The sequence below is a fragment of the Mustela nigripes genome, chromosome 7 (assembly GCF_022355385.1).
Source record: "Mustela nigripes isolate SB6536 chromosome 7, MUSNIG.SB6536, whole genome shotgun sequence".
Classification (NCBI taxonomy): Eukaryota; Metazoa; Chordata; class Mammalia; order Carnivora; family Mustelidae; genus Mustela; species Mustela nigripes.
This window is the reverse complement of record NC_081563.1, coordinates 52,749,763-52,767,288: the sequence shown is the minus strand read 5'-3', so window position 1 is coordinate 52,767,288 and position 17,526 is coordinate 52,749,763. Positions and strand designations below refer to the sequence as shown.

The window sequence follows — 17,526 nt, the reverse complement described above, 5'->3', positions numbered from 1 at the left end:
GATACCACCCCCCCAGTACTTCACTAGTTGCTACACAACTCACAGACACCGGTATGAGAGTGTTTTGGGGAGCTGAAGAAGCAGAAGCAGAAGCTGCCTGAAGGATATCATACCCCAGGACAGCGGAAGGGTTTTAGAGGTGCACAGGCCATCAGTTGGATTCAAGACAACTTCACCAAGCATTAGTATCTTACAAACAGGGATGAGTTACTACTCTAAAAATACTGGAGATCAAGGTCTTCAAAGGGTTAATTGTTAAAATATTTAAACAAACAAAACCACAAGAGATAGTTTTCCATTTGGGGCACTCTGTTGCTCAGAGTAAGGAGGCCTGTCTCCCCCAGGGCTGGCAGCATCCTGGACACCAACTCTTATTGCTACATGGCTCTGGGGCCAGGCCCCGCCCATCCTTCCACACTGGCCAGTTCAGCTCCATCCCTGATCCAGCACTGCCTACAGCGGAGCATCTGGAAAGACTGGACTTCCCACTGAGGGGCAGAGAGAATCCATCATGGTCGGTACGGTGTGGCTGAGGAAGGCCAGGATACTGCATGCCCACTGAGGCACAGCTTCCTTCTCAGCCCAGCCAGGACAGCCTGAGCCCAGTCCTGATGCTCAAGACTCTAGTCAGGGACCTGGAAGCTGCTTCCATGACCTCTTCTCTATGCTCTGCACATCCAGCTGTCAGCTGGGGTTCTCCTCCCATTAGTCTTATTTTTAGCTAGAACAGGGTCACAGGCACAACCTCATGCTGCTTCTTTCCAATGCCCACCAACAGGAAAAGGACCCCTCCTTCCCAGGGAGCCCGGCTGGCTCTATGCAAGGTTTACTGACATACCCTTGGATGCTGTTCTTCTGAGGGGTGACCAAGGCTGTTCCCTAAGGACTAATTCTGCAGCCTTGTAAGTTGTCTTACCTGAAGCACCAGTTTATTCCCCTTCCCCAGCAGCCTGTGCCACAGAAATATGAGGTTGTCTCATGGCCATAGCTTGCTAAGATTTGGATTTTCAGAGTCTGAGCTATTTCTTGTGTCCACGGAAAGAACTAATATTTTGCCCCCAGAAGTGTCCTGTGCCATTTTGTAAGAAGACAGGCAACTGTCCCCCAGTATACAGTAGAAGTATACAGTGAACACAATAATTCCCATCCCAATTTCTACTGGTGTTGAAATTCCACTATTAGAGTTTCATTCCTTAGGTTACAGTATTATCCCCTGATTAAAATGAAAACACGTCTAAGAGGTATCATAGGCAAATGTTGTAAAACATTCCCCTGTGGTACCAAAACTATCAGATCTCTGATTGCACAGTCAGGCTAAGCAGGGCCAGGACAGGCACCAATTCTTAATGAGAAAGAGACATGATGCCAGGGCCACTCCAAAGGGTCTAGCAACTGGGGTTGAGCTGTCACCCTGGGTGGACCTCAGGGGACCCCGGTATGATAACCCTTTGAGCCTGTACTTGCTGCAGTGTCAAGGCTGGCATCACCAGCCATTCAACCTTTGGTTTCCCCAGCATGTGTTTCGAGAACCTACCTTCCAACCATTCACACCCCTGGGACAGAGCTAAGAAGCAAGCAACTCTATATCATGAGAAGAGCAGCACCCACCCCCATGGTGCTTGACACCTCCCGGGAGGCCTACCTGTTCCTTTTTCTCCATGTCCAGTCAAGCTGGGCTGCAAGGTGGGAAGAGTTGGACATAGGATCCCAGCCCTAGATGGTCGCCCACTAGAGTGTGAACATGGACACCTCACAGATGCTCGAGGACCTCTGCTCAGTCAGATGTTCCACAGCCACTTTAAAACTGACTTCTCAGAACCAGGCTACCCAGAGCCACCAGAGCCTCCCTCCCCTAGCTACTCCCCCCCAACCCAGCAAGGGTTGGTGGAACCCGTCCCACCAAGGGTTGTAGAATGCAGCCTAACTCCTCCCTTTCTTGCCCTATGCACGTTCTCTGTCACCAAGTTCTCTGGTTTTCTGTCCACTAAATACCTCCCTACCCAGAACACAAGGCGCTGAATCATGCCTGCCATCTCTCCATCCCTTTCATGGTCTGTGCAGTCTTTCCTCTCTCATATCCACCATCCAATCAGTGGCCAGAGTTATTGTTCTAAAGGTGCAAAACTGGCCCATGCCTGTCACCACCCTGCTAAAATCCCACCTGAGGCTCCCATCACCTGGGGAGTATTCCTTCTCTTTCTTTTTCCCCAATTCCTGCTCCTCTAGCCAAAACTCAGTCAAATTTAGATTGCAACAGGTATCCTTTTTACATTTATCAGATATAGTTTTAATTCTCAATTTGATTTTTCAAACCAAACACAAGCTCCATGCTGGAAATTCAAACCCATCCATCCCTAATCGGAGAATGGGGGGGCAGGGAGGGGGCCCTCCCTTTTCTCTTTGCCCACCTCCTTCCTCTTGAGGATTGCCACCCTGTTGAATGCTATCCTGACTCTTACCTGGCACACAAAGTCCCACGAGTATCTCGGTGCCCGCCCCCACCCCACCTGCCTCTCTTGGGTATTCTGGGGCTATTTACAGGACCTGGAAGGGACCAGGCTGGTTCCTACCTCTGTGCCTTTGTCCATGCCGATCTCTGCCCAGAGAACACTTTCCCCTTTTCCTTCTCCCTCCCGTTCAGGCTGTCCTCTCCTCCTGGAAGCCTCCCACCTCCCCCTGTCCCTTTGGATCTCACATCACCTTCACTCACCTCCTTCGTTCAGGCTGTCCTCTCCTCCTGGAAGCCTCCCACCTCCCCCTGTCCCTTTGGATCTCACATCACCTTCACTCACCTCCTTTGTTTCACGTACTATCTGACAGCAATAGACTATTACCATGAGCTCCTAGCAGGCAGGGCCTGTGTCTGTGGCACTCCTCTGTTCTTCATGCTCTGCCATAAGACCTGGTGTCACGTAGATGCTGAATGGATCTCTAGTAACAGTGCATTGCAAGTTGGGCGGGTTCTGCAAAGCAGCACTGGGGCCCCCGAGGGGAGAGAGGCCCTAGGGGAGCTCATGAAACCATGTGGGGAGAGAGTTCCTAGTAAGGTGCCAAATGTTGGTAGAGGTACGCATGGTAGGTTCCTTAGTGCCCAAATCTCCTCCTTTAAAACAAAATATCCTTTTGTTGTATGACCCCCAAATGGCTGGACCCTCTCTGGCAGCTATATTCTTCTTGCCTATTTGGAAGCAGAATTCCAGCAATCGAATACAACTCTTAAACTAACAAATCCAACTTCACAATATAACACTGATTATGGGGAGACAGAGGAGAAAACAATAGATTCCACATGCCATCAGCTGCAACCCCTTTGGTCCTCCAAAATTCAGCTGTGCCCCCTTATCTGTCTATTTCACCTCTTCCCTCCAGCAACCCCACCTCTGCCCCTGCCCCAAGACCCTCAACTCTTTGCTCAGGGGAGCCCTGTGGCTCCCTCTCAGGATCGCCAGTTTGCATCCTCACACCCTTGACCCCTACTCAAGAAATACTCCAGCCGGGATGCACCCTCCTCAGAGAGCAGCTGGGGAACGCAAATCATCACTCAGTCACAAGTCATTTTCCCCCCTGTCCCACTGAAGACCAGGTATATGTAATCACTGGAGTATAAAATTATATTTCTATGGATCATTCCTAGCAGCTATAAAAGGAACAGAAGGTCTAGAAGGAGAGTAACAGATGCCCACATTGTGAGACTCTTTATTAGAAGCTGTGGAAGCTCCATGTGCACCTAAGAGAGTCAGGTGCATATCTCCTGCCCCGCCCGTGGGAGGTGTCCCTACAGGAACGGACAGTCTGAGCACACTGAGCCCAAAATGGAAAGATGCTGCCAGCGATTGCTCTCAGCTACCCCCACCACTGCCATGGGCATGGCCTCCCACCCGAGTGGTGCCAGCCTTGGAAAGCCCCTGGCCCCCAGCCCCCGGCCTCTCAGCACAGCGTCTGTTCCAAGCCTTAGACTTGGAGTCAGAACCCACGCTCACCGATCCTTGAGACTTCCAGAAGGGAGAGAGGAGACAGTTGAGGCCTTGCTGTTACTTTCCAGAGTAAAGGGAACCTGCCAAAAAAGAGGTTGGACCACACCCTGCCTGGCATATTCAGATAAAGAGAAAGCTCACGCCTCTGCAGGGCGGGATTCTGGGGGAAGCCTATCATGAGCTTCTTCACGCGTTTCCAAATTTCCCAAGTCCTGCTTTAGGTATCAATGGCTGTGACCATCTAGGACAAAAATAGTTTAAAAGAAGAAAGGGAGGGGGCACCTGGGTGGCTCAGTGGGTTAAAGCCTCTGCCTTCAGCTCAGGTCATGATCCCAGGGCCCTGGGATCGAGCCCCGCATCGAGCTCTCTGCTCTGCAGAGAGCCTGCTTCCTCCTCTCTCTCTGCCTACTTATGATCTCTGTCAAATAAATAAATAAAATCTTTAAAAAAAAAAAAAGAAGAAGAAGAAGAAGAAAGGGAGAAGGAGGAAGGAGAGAAATGGTACAGTCTCCCTCCGTCCATCTCTGGAACCCCTGGGCAGGAGGAATCCCTTAACCCCCAGACTGCTGCAGGTCTAAGAAGTGCCCATTTCTGAGCATCCCTGACGCATCCTTTCCCAGAAAAGTCCAGGGAATTTTTAAAGCCTTCTCCTAAAAGACCCCAGACCTAATGGTTGGTAGGTACTTTTTTCTCATTCTTGTATTATCCAGAAATTGCACTGCTATGGAATGAATGGACCCAGGCTTTTCTCTCACCACTTAAAATCAGTCCCGTTCCTTCTCACTGGACAAGCACAATTATTTGTGGAGTATCTACTCATACCCAAGAGTAAAGCAAGTACTGGAATTGGGCATGAGTGGAAAGATTTCCAAAAGAAGTGAGATTTGGCTCCCGCCTGGTAGAGAGGCCCAGAGTCATTAAGGTGAAAAATATGAATACAAATAAAACTGTGTGTGTGTATAACAAGCATTGAACACATTCATTTCAGACCATCTCTGAAATGATGGTGTATATCTGTTTATTTCTCTCTCTCTGTCTCTCAATATATATTTTTTCCAGTTTCCTATATATATATTTATAGATATATCAAATATATACATTTATTTTCAGTTTCCTGTCTATAGATATGTATATCCTATATATACACATATATGTATATAAGTATTCCTGTATAATCATACACACACAAGGAAACTGAAAATAAATGTATGTATTCAATGTTTTCAGAACAGGAGACTGGAAACCCTGAGTCTACATTTATTTTTTTATTTAAATTCAATTAGCCAACAAAGAGCACATCATTAGTTTCAGAGGTAGAGTTCAGCTAATCATCAGTTGCATAGAACACTCAGTGCTCATCACATCACGTGCCCTCCTTCACGCCTGTCACCCGGTTACCCCATATCCCCTACACCAGGATCCACATTTATGAGGACCAAAGTTCTGGGTTAGATCTTGAAGGAAGCCATTATTCAATCAACAAAATTCAGGCTGTTAAACCCAGATGGGTAGGGGTGTGCTGGGCCCTTCTCAGCACTGTAGTGCAGGGCTCACTGCACTGGCTTTCCCATGTGGAGCTGGAGGCTCCAGGAGATGGAATGACCTGGTTGGGGCTATAGAGCTATTCAAGGGCAGAGCCTAGTTTGAACCTATTTGGTTCCAGACCCTGGTCTCGCTTGCCACTTCACCAAGCATTCCTCCCCTCCATCACATGCAAGAGACCTGGTAGGAAGGTGGGGAATGGAAATCAGCAAATAGCTAAAGCCCGAGGTCCAGGCTTCATATTCTTTGAAGAAGCCTCAAGGATGAAGCCAGCCACTTAAAGGATAATTCTCATTCTGATTTCTGGCATGGGGACAACAAAGAGTCTAATTCACAATCCCTGCTCTCAAAAGGCCCATGATGGAGCTGGGGCAAGGTGTGGACCATAGAGAGATCACTACAGTATTGGGGGCACAGAGCTCTGGTAGAGACTCATAAACCATGGGGTTCCAGGGAGGCCCCAACCTTGAGTCTCCAGCGTTAAGCTTTAATCCACTTGTTGGATATCTCTGCCCAATCATAAAACCACAGCTTCAATGAAGGGGAAAGAAAGGGGGTTCAGGAAACCTTGGTGATGCAGAGGCAATGCTGAGGTAGCAGGAAGGCCGGGTTCAGGCTTTCACTCAGTCCCTTCAGTGAAAAGGTCAGCCAAACTTGTGGATAAAAAGGTCGTCAAAAAGACTGTCTAATTGAACAGACATTCCCTGGATTCAATGTTCCACACCTCAGGCTGTCCTAGAATCCAGTCACAGATACTTCTAAGCAGTCAGCTTTACCCTTCACTTCTGGCAAGACTGCACCGAAGACCAAAAGATGCTGTATTTTGAAAAGCATCACCTCGGTCAAGTTTAAACATAAAACAGTGGGTTCTGCTTTTTGACCTAATCTGAGAATATTTTGTTCTTCAGTAGGAAGGTGAAACATAACCCACTGAACCATGTGGCAGGATGACCCTTACCCACCAGTCCCATTTCCAGCCAAGAAATCTAGGAAACAGCTATGGGATGACATGTTCTTCTATGTCTAGTAGAATAAAGTTCATCCTAGACCACAGAGGTGAAAACAAATGCTTTTTTAGCACATTCAGGTCAGAACTGTTTTGTCAGCAGCATTTCCCTAACTGGGCAAAAGAGAAAATTATAAGAACACCTTGCATCTAGAACTAGAAAGGAATCTGACACCATCTCACCCCTCTCCAGACGAAAGAAGCTATAAAAATTCACAACCACAGTGACACTCAGGCCTTGCTGAGTTGGGGTGTGGGAAAGAAGATTCACAGGTCCAGGAAGAAGGGATGGTAAGGAAATGTGTTAAAGGGTGAGAGGGTCTAAAGGCTCACACGGGAAACTCTACTGGCCTCTGGATATCCATGCAGAGATATCCCCAAAGCCTGAGCATAGGGGTTCAGACTGTCACAGAGTGTCAGCACTAAGATAGAAAAAAAAAAAACAGGAGGCATGCTGTTTGACCTTCTCCGCTCTGTGATCCTCCCTGTGATTCTATACGGCTTGGATTTTATTGTGAAGCTGTTAAGGAGGAACAATTTCAACTTCTCTTCATATCTGTCTGTGTGTGTGTGTGTGTGTGTGTGTGTGTGTGTGTGTTTGCATCAAGGACAATGCCATGTGCTCACCAAACCCACTGCTCTTCCTCCTGAGTACCCAATTTCCCAGTGCCCCCTCTTTCTTCTTGCAAGGGCCATGTGGAATGTAAGTCAATGGGTTATAAGCAGAAGTGATGTGCATCACCTGTAACCCAGGCCATTAAGAGCAGAAATGCCTTCTTGCCTCTCTCCTGGATGCAGAGGGTCCTGTAGAAATTCTGGGGCCCTTGGGGATAGTGCAGCCACCAAATGGAAGGAGCCATGGTGTCCCTGAAGGCAGCCCACTGAGCATCTGATTGGAGATGCTGAGCTTGCTCTTACAGCAGACAGCCTACCCTGAACAACATAGTCATCTTTTTTTTTTTTTTTCCTTTTTAACTTCAAGATGGTCTCCCATTAACTTAATTCTGATGTCTCCTTCAGGATCACCAGTTACCAGTTATCAGGATGCCGAATCTCTATTCTCTAAATTTTTCATTTTTCCTCTCATTAGTCTTATTATTGACACTTTCCTTGCATTCTGACAGTCTGTCATTACTTCCCCCTTTACCAACGTTAATTCTGTGAACGAGTGTGTGTCTCATGATAGCATGGGACATATTATCTGTGGCACCCTTTCCTTTATGTCCAGTTTCCCCTCAGCCCCTTCAGGCTAGGCTGTCCTCTCCTATTTCTTAGAAGCTGTGTCTTTTTGTACTGTACAGAGGAAATCAAGTCACGTTCCAACTCTTTCCTTGTGATTCTTATAGCAGATTATTACAAGAAGCACGTGCTTCTTTCAAGTGTCCCAGATCATCTGTATTCCTCTGAAGTGCTGTTTCTCAAGACACTTCTAATTGCTTTTCCCTTCCCTTTATTCTCAAATAAGATGAAATCGAGTCCGCTAAGATACAATACATAGGGAAAATAGTTTCTAGTAAAAGGTGATGAGGAAATCACAGGTTTGCTGGAAATAGATGTGGTGTACATACAATGAATAGTGACTTTTAATACCATGTGGCAATTTCTGTACTAGCGGACCACAGCAATTACTTTAATAATCAGTTCACATAAGATCAAAGATATAAAAGGACAATTATCAAGGAAAACAACCCAATCCTGCATCTAGGTTATAAAATGGGTACTCCTTCAATCAAACTCATTTCTAGGCAATGGGTCTCTTAACATCAGACTTGAGGACATAAATAGGTGAATCCACAAATCTTAAAATAGGACCTCCTGCTTCATAATTTCCTGAGATCCCATAAAACTACTGATAAGATTTAGGAAGAAGGGAATGAAAGATAAGCATCATGGCAATATCAGATCCTGGACACTCAGTCAGCTTCACTCCCAGGATACCTCCTACTTGAAGAAATGACATGGGAAGCTAGTCATACAGATGAACACAAGGAAGACTTTTGAGTCAGGCCTCAAGTTAAGGCAGAAAGATACAAGCCCAGGTATTGATTTGACAGTGAGAGGTGAAAATAAACATTGGCATCACTGTATTTCTTCAAATCTAAGACACCACTGGTTGATATGCTGTTATTTTAGGTATTACTAGAAGAGGAAAACCACTGCCAGTTGTAATTGTATGTCATCATTAATTGGAAGACACATCCCAATTTCAGAGATGCTGACATGTAGGGAAAATGTGTACCTTAGAATTAAGGAAGTATGGGGTGCCTGGTTGCGTCAGTTGGTTAAGCGTTTGTCTTGCTCGGGTCATGACCCCAGGGTCCTGGGATTGAGCCCTGCATCGGGCTCCCTGCTCATCAGGAAGCCTGCTTCTCCCTCTCCCTCTCCCACTGCTTGTGTTCCCTCTCTCGCTGTGTCTCTTTCTGTCAAAAAAATAAAATCTTAAAAAAAAAAAAAAGAATTGAGGAAGTATGGAAACCCAACTTAGAAGCTAGGTCACCAACTTTGGGACTGCTCTTCACTATGGGTGGCAGGTCATCTACTGGGTCAGGAAGCCAAGTTATGGGACAGGAGAAAGAGGCCATGAGGCTTTAGAAGAGGCCCGTGAACCCTGACCCAGGGTTTTTGGGCAGACGAGGTTTGTTGGCTGCCAGTCCTGCTTCCGCCAGGCAGTGATCCTATATTGGCGGCCACAAGACAGACTGATGTGCCCAACTGCTAAACATATTTCACTTCGCACACACCCATGTCCTTCTGAGGAAGCATCTTCCTCCTTCGTGAAACAGAAGGATCATGTCCTAAGGCTAGACCAGACTAGGATGAGAAGGCCAAAGCTTAAGAGACAAGATGAGACAAACATGGAGATGAACCCAGCCCCTGGATTTCTGATTCACTGAGTGGATGAAAACCACTGTGGCTGGAAGTGTTCTCCAGAGGGCCTAGCACACAGTAGGTGCTCAACAAACGCTAGTTCCCATCTCCTATATCCTCTCTTTAAGAAACCTCCCAGATTTGCCATGGAGATCTGCATTTTCTCAACTGAGAGTAGACAGATTTGAGGCAAAGAGGGAAAATTAACAATTATTGAAGGGGTGGGCGGAGTGGTAAATAACTCAGTAGAAGCCCAAAGCTGTCTCCCTATACCCACGGAGCTGGCTCCACCATACAGCCTTGTGGCTAAGAATCCAGGTTCTGGAAAGCATTAAGGGCCGTGGATCAAATCCCAGCTCTGCATCTGTCTAACTGTGTGTACTTGGCAAATTAGTTAATTTCTCTAAACCTCAGTTTCTTGGTCTGTACAATGGCGAGAGGAATAGAATCTCCTCAGAGGATTATATAAAATAAGATATGAAAGCACAGGGCCTAGTAAATAATGTGAGCTCAGTAAATGTTAGGTGCTACTATTAAATCATTCTTCCTGTGGTCTATTGACATTATAACAACTGAATTTTTAAAATTGCCATCTGGATTCCATCTTGCCAGCAAGCATATATTTGATGGCTCACTGCCCCATCAAATGTTCTCAAGGGAATGTCAATGCATCTGTGAAACTCAGCTTAATAAAATTAGGCAGGTTATATTTGCTACTGAATTTCTGTACTAAAGACACAGGTAGATTTTGGGTCAATAGGCAGTTCTAAATGGTGGGTTCCACTTCTCCATCGAGCAGGTAAATCTAGAGATTCCAGTGATGTTACGATGCTCCTTGCATCACAGACAAGACTGCTTGGACTGGTTACAGGTTTTTCCAGCTAATTCCCTGACCTCCCTGACGTGGCTATTTATTACAGGCACAGAAAGCTGTGCCCACCGATCTGATATGCTTGTGCCTCGGGAAGGGAGGACTTCGGGCCCTTGCTGGCAGTCGAGCTTAGAATCCAAAGAAAGGGGTGAGGTTTTCAATCTGGGAAAAATAAAAGTGGCAAAGGATTGGAAGCCGAGGCAGAAAATCATGGAGGGTATAAAGAGAACAAATATAGGGGGAGAGCCCACTCCTCGTCACTCAAAACAAAGGCATTTAAAGCAAATTAAGCAAAGTTTCACATATGGTTAGTAAATAAATGGAATGTATGAGCCCAAGACATGATCCATACTGAGAGTGTAGGAAGCCACACTAAACATTCACCTGAAAACGTCTTTGATAAGAAACACCCATAGGCATTTAGCCTGGGCAAGCTGTCTCATGGAAAAGTACACCTATATAGTGTTAAGTGAAAAAGACTTCGGGGCAGAATAAATAATAGCTGGGGGTCCCCCAACCTCCCGACACTATAGGGCAGAGGCAGGACAGCTGCACACCCTCCATCTTTGCCTTCTTTGTGCCCAACTTCTCTGGGAAGTGGGACAAAGGCCTGATGCCATCTCTCTCCTACCCCTGTGAACCCTCTATAATTTCAGAAACGTATTACATAATTTCAGAAGTGTTATGATATGGCAAAGCACGCAGATTCTGGTGAAGACTGCCTGATTTGTATCCTAGGTTCACCTCTACTAGTTGTGAGATTTTAGGCAAGTTACTGAACCACCCCATGCCTCCTCATCCATAAAGTGGGGACGGTAATTATGGTAGCAACCCCAAAAGGTTGTTGCCGTCAAATGGATCTGTCCATGAAAACACACAGGACAGTATCTGTCACAGGAGACACATTCAATAATGCTGCTATTACCTGGTGGCTGTCAGCAGCATGAGTGAATCCAAACACCAAGCTGGACCAGCTGAGCATGCAGCTTAGAAGCACGGGAACATTCCAGTGGGGTCTGTAATGGGTTGAACAGGGACACCTCAAAAAATATGTCCATGGCTTAACTCCCAGAACCTGAGAATGTGACCTTATTTGGAAAAAGGATCTTGAACAATGAAATTAAGAATCTCAGGATGAAGTCATCCTCAATTATCCAGGGGGGCCCCTGGATAATTCACTTATCCCTTATGAGACACACAGATGAGATGGCCACATGAAGACAGGCAGATATGGGAGTGATGCAGCCACAAATCAAGGAAGACCCAAAAAGCTGGAAGAAGCAAGGAAGGATTCTCCCTTACAGCCTTTGGAGGGAGCACAGCCCTGCTGACACATTTTTTGCACCTCTGGCCTCTAGACGTGTCTCAGGGCTACTCCAACCTTAATATGCGTACTAACTGCCCGAGGATCTTGCTAATTTACAGGTTCTGATTCAGCAGGGGTGGAGTGAGGCCTGAGATTCTGCATTTCTCAGAAGCTCCTAAGTGATGTGGTTGCTGATGGTCCACAGACCATGCTTTGAGTAGCAAGGGTTTAAGAGCATATTGTCACCAACAGCAGCGTGATGACAAAGGGGATGCCTGGAACAAAGGGACAGAAGTTATAGATCCAATCAGCCACTGTGACAGTAGATGAGCCCCCCCTTTCAGCTGGAGGATAAAGGGCAGAAGCAAGTCACTGAGCTCTGCTGGCATGTCTCCCTAGACTCGGTCAATGCTTCTGAATTGAACAGCAGCTCAGTGGGGCAGCACTAATGGGTTCTGACTGCTCCCGTTCATCAGTCTCTAACAGGGTCAACCAAGAAGTGGTCTCATCCTTTTGGATGAAGAGAAATAAAAGACAAAAACAAAATATGATTTCCTCATCCCTGGCTTATGGAAGGCCCAGAATAATTCCTAGTAGAATGGAAACTTTGGTGATAGAATCCCAGTTTCCTAATTTTAATGAACTTGGTGGAGACTTACATGTCAGCACTTTGCCCTATATTTTTTAAAGATTTTGTTTATGTATTCATTTGAGATTGAGAGAAAGAGAGTTGGGGGAACAGAGGGAGAGGGACAAGCAGACTGCATACTGAGCACAGAGCCCAACATGGGGCTTCATCCATGACCCCGAGATAATGACCTGAGCTGAAATCAACAGTCAGGCACTTAACTAACTGAGCCACCCAGGCACCTCTGCCTTATTGTTTTCATGGAGTGAAAAATGCTTGGTCCGAAAAGGGGATGAGAACTTGCCAGTAATGTAGCCTGGGCTCCTATGTGTGTTGATACTGAGAAGCTCAGGAGGGTCAACAAGAGAGGAGAGGCGACTGGTAGGTCCCAGGATGAGGCTGGGTGTGGAGCAGCTTACCCACTAAAATTTAAGCCGGGGTTCAAGGAAAAAAAAAAAAAGCTGTTCCGCCAAGTCCAACGTAGGAATGGGCAGAAGGTACAGATGTTCCCTGGGCCCATGTTTTTCTTTGTAACAAGGCTTCTTGTTACAAAGAAAAACAAGAAGCCTTGTTACAAAGAAAAGCACTAGCCCAAGAGAGTTACTTATGCTAGGCCAATCCACCAAAGCAGGGCTCACTACCTAACCTAACTGCAGTTTCAACCTCCCCCAGGAAATGTTATCTTAACTGGCCAGTCAGGAATTTTCTGGTCAGCGCCAGTGATGTAATCTGTCACACGACCCTCATCGGTCAGGAAGGAAGATGAAGTCATCCACCTAATAAGACCCCCTGTTCTGTCCCCTAAGGCAATGTGACCTTCCCAAAACAATCTTTTCTAGTCTTTTGCTAGTTGTCTCTGCCCCTGTTTTGCCTGTAACACCCTTCCATGTTGTACAGCTCCTCCAAACTCCTTTCTGTTTGCTAAATGGGATGTTGCCCGATTCATGAATCACTGAATAAAGCCAAGTTGATCTTTATATTTACTCAGATGAATTTTGTTTCTAACAGCCTGAATTCTCACTACTTTCATTTCCCACTGATCTCTTTCGCTAGCACTCCTCCTGCAATCCAATCTATACACACAGTTTTATCTAAAATGCTTCACAAGACCACCCAAGACTCCCCACTGTCTGTAGCTAAGATAGCCACAAGGCTTTAGATCACGTACCAATTCCAGTGGATTTGTGGCACTGACTTAAGAGAGCTTGAGTCCTCCTCTGCATTCAATCTGAAAGGAGGAGATTGATTTTCTGGGTCAGCCATGGGCTCAGGGCACCGGGAGGGGCACAACGCCATTTCTTCCGGAACAACAGGATGAAGTCATCCTGGCTCTCAAGCTACTCAAGCCAACAGTTCCCCCAGTCTTCCTCTGCATGAAATGCCCACCCCAGACAGACAGGACCACCCTCTACCTCACATCAGCCCCCAGCTCTCCTCTTCCCTTGGTCAAGGTCTCTCCATGCTCCAGTGCCTGATTCTTTTCCTCTTCTTGGCTCTGGCACCTCTCATTTGCCACCAAACTGCCATCTTTTCCTGCTACCACTCATCCCTGTATATGAGTCAGGACAAAAATGATTAATGCATGAGTGTTCCCAGCTTCTCCCCTCCCCACAGCCTCTTCTCCCTAAACTCCCAAGAAGGGCTCGCCTGGCCTCATTGGCTCTTTGGGGCTTCGTGAGGTAGAATCAACAGGGAAGGGAGCTGGGAGAGAAAGAGAGGCGGGACCTTCAAAAAAGCTGGTGGGTTTTTAAGGTCTTGTGTTGAGAAAGGAGCAGCAATATGAGGTGTGGGGGCCATGGGCCACAGAGAAAGGTGGATTTACAGGAGTTTCTGTGGTCTACAGATGCCCCATGTCACAGTCAAGAAATGCAAAACCATGAGTTATCATAAAAGGCTTCTGATTATTTATATCTGTCCTTGAGGTCACAGTCACGCACTCATGCTGACCCTCATGGGACATGGCTGCGTAAGTATCCCCTTTATGCCTCCCCTGCTCTTTTCCCATATGGCTTGAGGTGCCATTCCTGAGCCTGTCTTCCGGGGTTTGAGGCAGACTCCAGAGTGGCAGAGTCAGGGTGGCCCTGAATGCTCCCCAACATATTCACTCCACAGATTCAGAGTCTGAAGCCCAAAGAAAGGGGGGTCGGTAACCCCTCAAATTCCACTGCAGATAAAATGCCTGTGTGGGTGGCCTGTCCCAAGCTGACAGCACAGCGTGACTGCCAGTCCCTCTTCCCTTCCTTCCTCCTTCAAGCAGAGGTAGCCTAGTAAGGGGATTGCAAACCAATCCGGTTTGATGGGTACTGATTGAAGACATGCTAGGAAAGTGTGCCTTGTATGAAAATACATTAAACATTCCAGAGAAGCATGCTATGGACACTGACCTGCTGTGAATTATTTTATGATGGGAATCATAATTTTGCACAGATAGTAATCATCCCAGATCATGGGTGAGACACTGATCCCTTTGCCTTTGGGTTCAGCTCTCCAGTCACAGGTATGACCCATCTCCTATTTCCAATTTCTCATCTTTTCCTACCCTTGTACTTTCCCTGCTCCCCTCATCCACAAACACCATCCCTGAAGGCTTGCATCATCTTCCCTGCATAGAGGCAAGTCCAATGCAGAACATGCTAGGTGCACCTTGGGAATGTTTGTTTCTGATGATGGGAGCAGGGGGTCTCATTAAAGACCATTCTGACCTTATTGGCCTGACGTGCCCATTGGCTCTCACTGAATGTCAGTGTTAAGGAGACTTTGGAAGCCACCTGGCCTGGGTTGCTCCCAGCGAATAATTCCTCAGCCCTCCCTGTTGACCATGGCAGGCTCCATGTCAGCTGGCTTCCTGCTGGGTTGGGGGCAATAGGAAGCACCAACCCAAGATGGCAGGAAGATGCCAGAGCATTTCTTCCCTTCCTCTCTGCTTCACATGGCATCTCCTCCATGGCCCCTGTTCCCACCTGAGAGGCCACCATGTTCCACAGGTGAGTGGCCCTGGCCCCAGGGCTGGGATAGTACCACTTTCCCACATTTTCCGTCCAGCCTCCTTCCTGGCAGAAGTGACCAATGGGGGCTAATCTCTGGGCTACCTCCCCGTGATCTGCTTCACCTTCTCCATTACCTGTGTAAATGTCCTCCATTACATGCCCTCTGCTTAGATCCTTAGAGAAGTTTCTATTTTCCCTGTTAGAGCCTGACTGATACACGGCCCAACTCCCTACCTCCCTTCATCAAACCTGTGAGAAAACTGAGGCCAAGAAAGTGTGATTCATCCAAAGAAAGACTCAGGGATACTTTGTGGTCAGTGTCTGGCCTGGCCTTCCTGGCTCTGCTCTCCTCATCTCTGCAGAAAATGTCAGGGAATGCTTTATTTTCACCTTTAAGTCAAAAGAGTTGCAAATCATTGAGATCAACAAGTTTCCAAGATGTGAATTCTAAGGCATAACCACAGTCCTTTCACAGGCCCTCTGGACGTGAGGAGTGATTCAAACCTTTCCTGTGAGGGATGGAGTCACATCAATTAGAGTAGCCAGGCTGTGACCATTGCCAGTCACCCTGGGCTTCTGTGCCTCGGTTTCTACATCTCAGGAAACAAAAGTACCACAAAATTATCCTTTCCAGAAGCATTTAAACAGTCCTCTTAATATTTGCAGCAAAATTCAACTCCTTAGATTTTGGACCAGATGGATTCTCAATTCTGCAAAGTAGGTTTAATTTAATAGTTATTTAAATGCACTACATATTTTAAACACACAGTGCTTCTGCTAATTAACACTTCATAATTTCTCAGGAGTCCCATAGGCAGTTGCTACTATTTGTAACTGGTGAAAGATGTGTCAAGAAAATGAGTCCTATTCCCTTCTTGAATTGCAGTCCTGGGATAGTGTATGTGGAGGATATTGTCTCTTCCACCTCATGGAAACAAAGTGGTAGGAGATGACGAGGGCAACTCCCCCGGGGCTGAGTGACAGGGACATGTGAGCAGAGCATCACCTCGGACGCTTTAAACACCGATGCTCTGCAAAGGGCCATTGAGCCCAGGTTGATTACATAGACACACATAAGCTCAACAGCGACCTAGTAAGACCTGGACATATGCACGCATGCACGCACGCACACACACACAAACACAGAGCACCTGTAAGGAAAAGCCAGTTGCCAGGGCAAGATGACCCAGTCTGCATGAATCTGACAGGCAAGGCAAATGAAGCCACAGGTGCAGAGTGAGTGCTTGTGGCACTCGGCCCCCAGATCTCATCAGGCTGCCTAAACATCCTTCTGTGCCAGAAGTTCAATCATTCAGAGGTTTCTTAGACTAATGTCTCTTCCCTTTAAAGGCCAGGACTCCTGGAGGAGTTGACCAAATACTTGTTAGTCTCTTCCTACATTGGTGTGACCTCATGAGACAGCTGTCTTCCTGGAGCTTTGCAGACCTCAAGGGCTGATGGGTCAGGGAACCTGTAGGGAACATGCAACACTTAGGGGGATGCACTGGGAAGATATAGGCTGCCTTACTTTATTGTACCAGGGACCCTGGGCACCTGAGGAGTCAAGGAAAGGCATTTTTAGAGGTTGATGGGGCCCCAACGAGGGAGGTGGGAGCATCTACTTGCCCAGGGTTCTGCCTAGGATGACCCTATCTGCACCTGCTCCCACTCTCCACACCCACTACGACCTTGGTATTGCTTCTTCTTTGGGGGAAGAAGGAGACATGAACAAAAGGTTGATAATTAGGGAGAAGAGACTGAGTGTGACTGGGGAAAAGCTCATTGTGTGGAACTTATTTTCTGGAAATTCTAAAAATAACAAAGGACTAGAATAGGCTTTCACTTGTCACTAAACTGGATGTTCTAAGAGGGAAGGGCCTTGTCTGATTTTGTTCAGTGCTGTATCCCCAGCATCTAGAATAGTGCCTGAGAGATGGGAGAGGCCCCACAGGAACTGGCTGAATGAATGAGGTGGTACAGACCAGCATGCAAGGAGGCACCCCCAGGTCCTTCCAGTGGCCTTTCTGATGGCCCACTGACCATTGTGGCAGCACAGTCTCTTGCTGGAGTTGTGGGTGGGGCTCTGGGGGAAAGGGAAATCCCTTGGCACTCCCCTACAGCTATGTATGCTGAGCTGGGCAGGCTTTCTGCTGTTCCCCGGGTCACTGCTTTCATTAGGCAGCATCTGCTGAATGGTCAGCCCACATGTTGCATCAAGCAACTGGGGCATCTTCCCTGCTGATGCCCACGACAGGAGGTAGGTGCTGCCCCAACCAACCTTAAACTTCCCTCAACCAAACCTTTCTGCCCTTCAACAGGAGGCAAGCTCTGCACCCGAAGAGAC

General features: G+C 47.1%; 1 protein-coding gene across 2 annotated transcripts in view; it reads right to left on the bottom strand.

The window, feature by feature from the left end:
• ADD2 (adducin 2) overlaps positions 1–17,526 on the bottom strand; it is a 105,381-nt gene that overhangs the window by 47,280 nt on the left and 40,575 nt on the right. The window contains exon 1 of one of the 2 annotated variants that reach the window (XM_059405898.1): positions 3,981–4,042. The exons of the other annotated variant lie outside the window; for it this stretch is intronic. The gene's annotated coding sequence lies outside the window, so the exon portion shown is untranslated. Of the gene's footprint in view, positions 1–3,980; positions 4,043–17,526 lie in introns of those variants that run through there. 2 annotated transcript variants of the gene reach the window in all.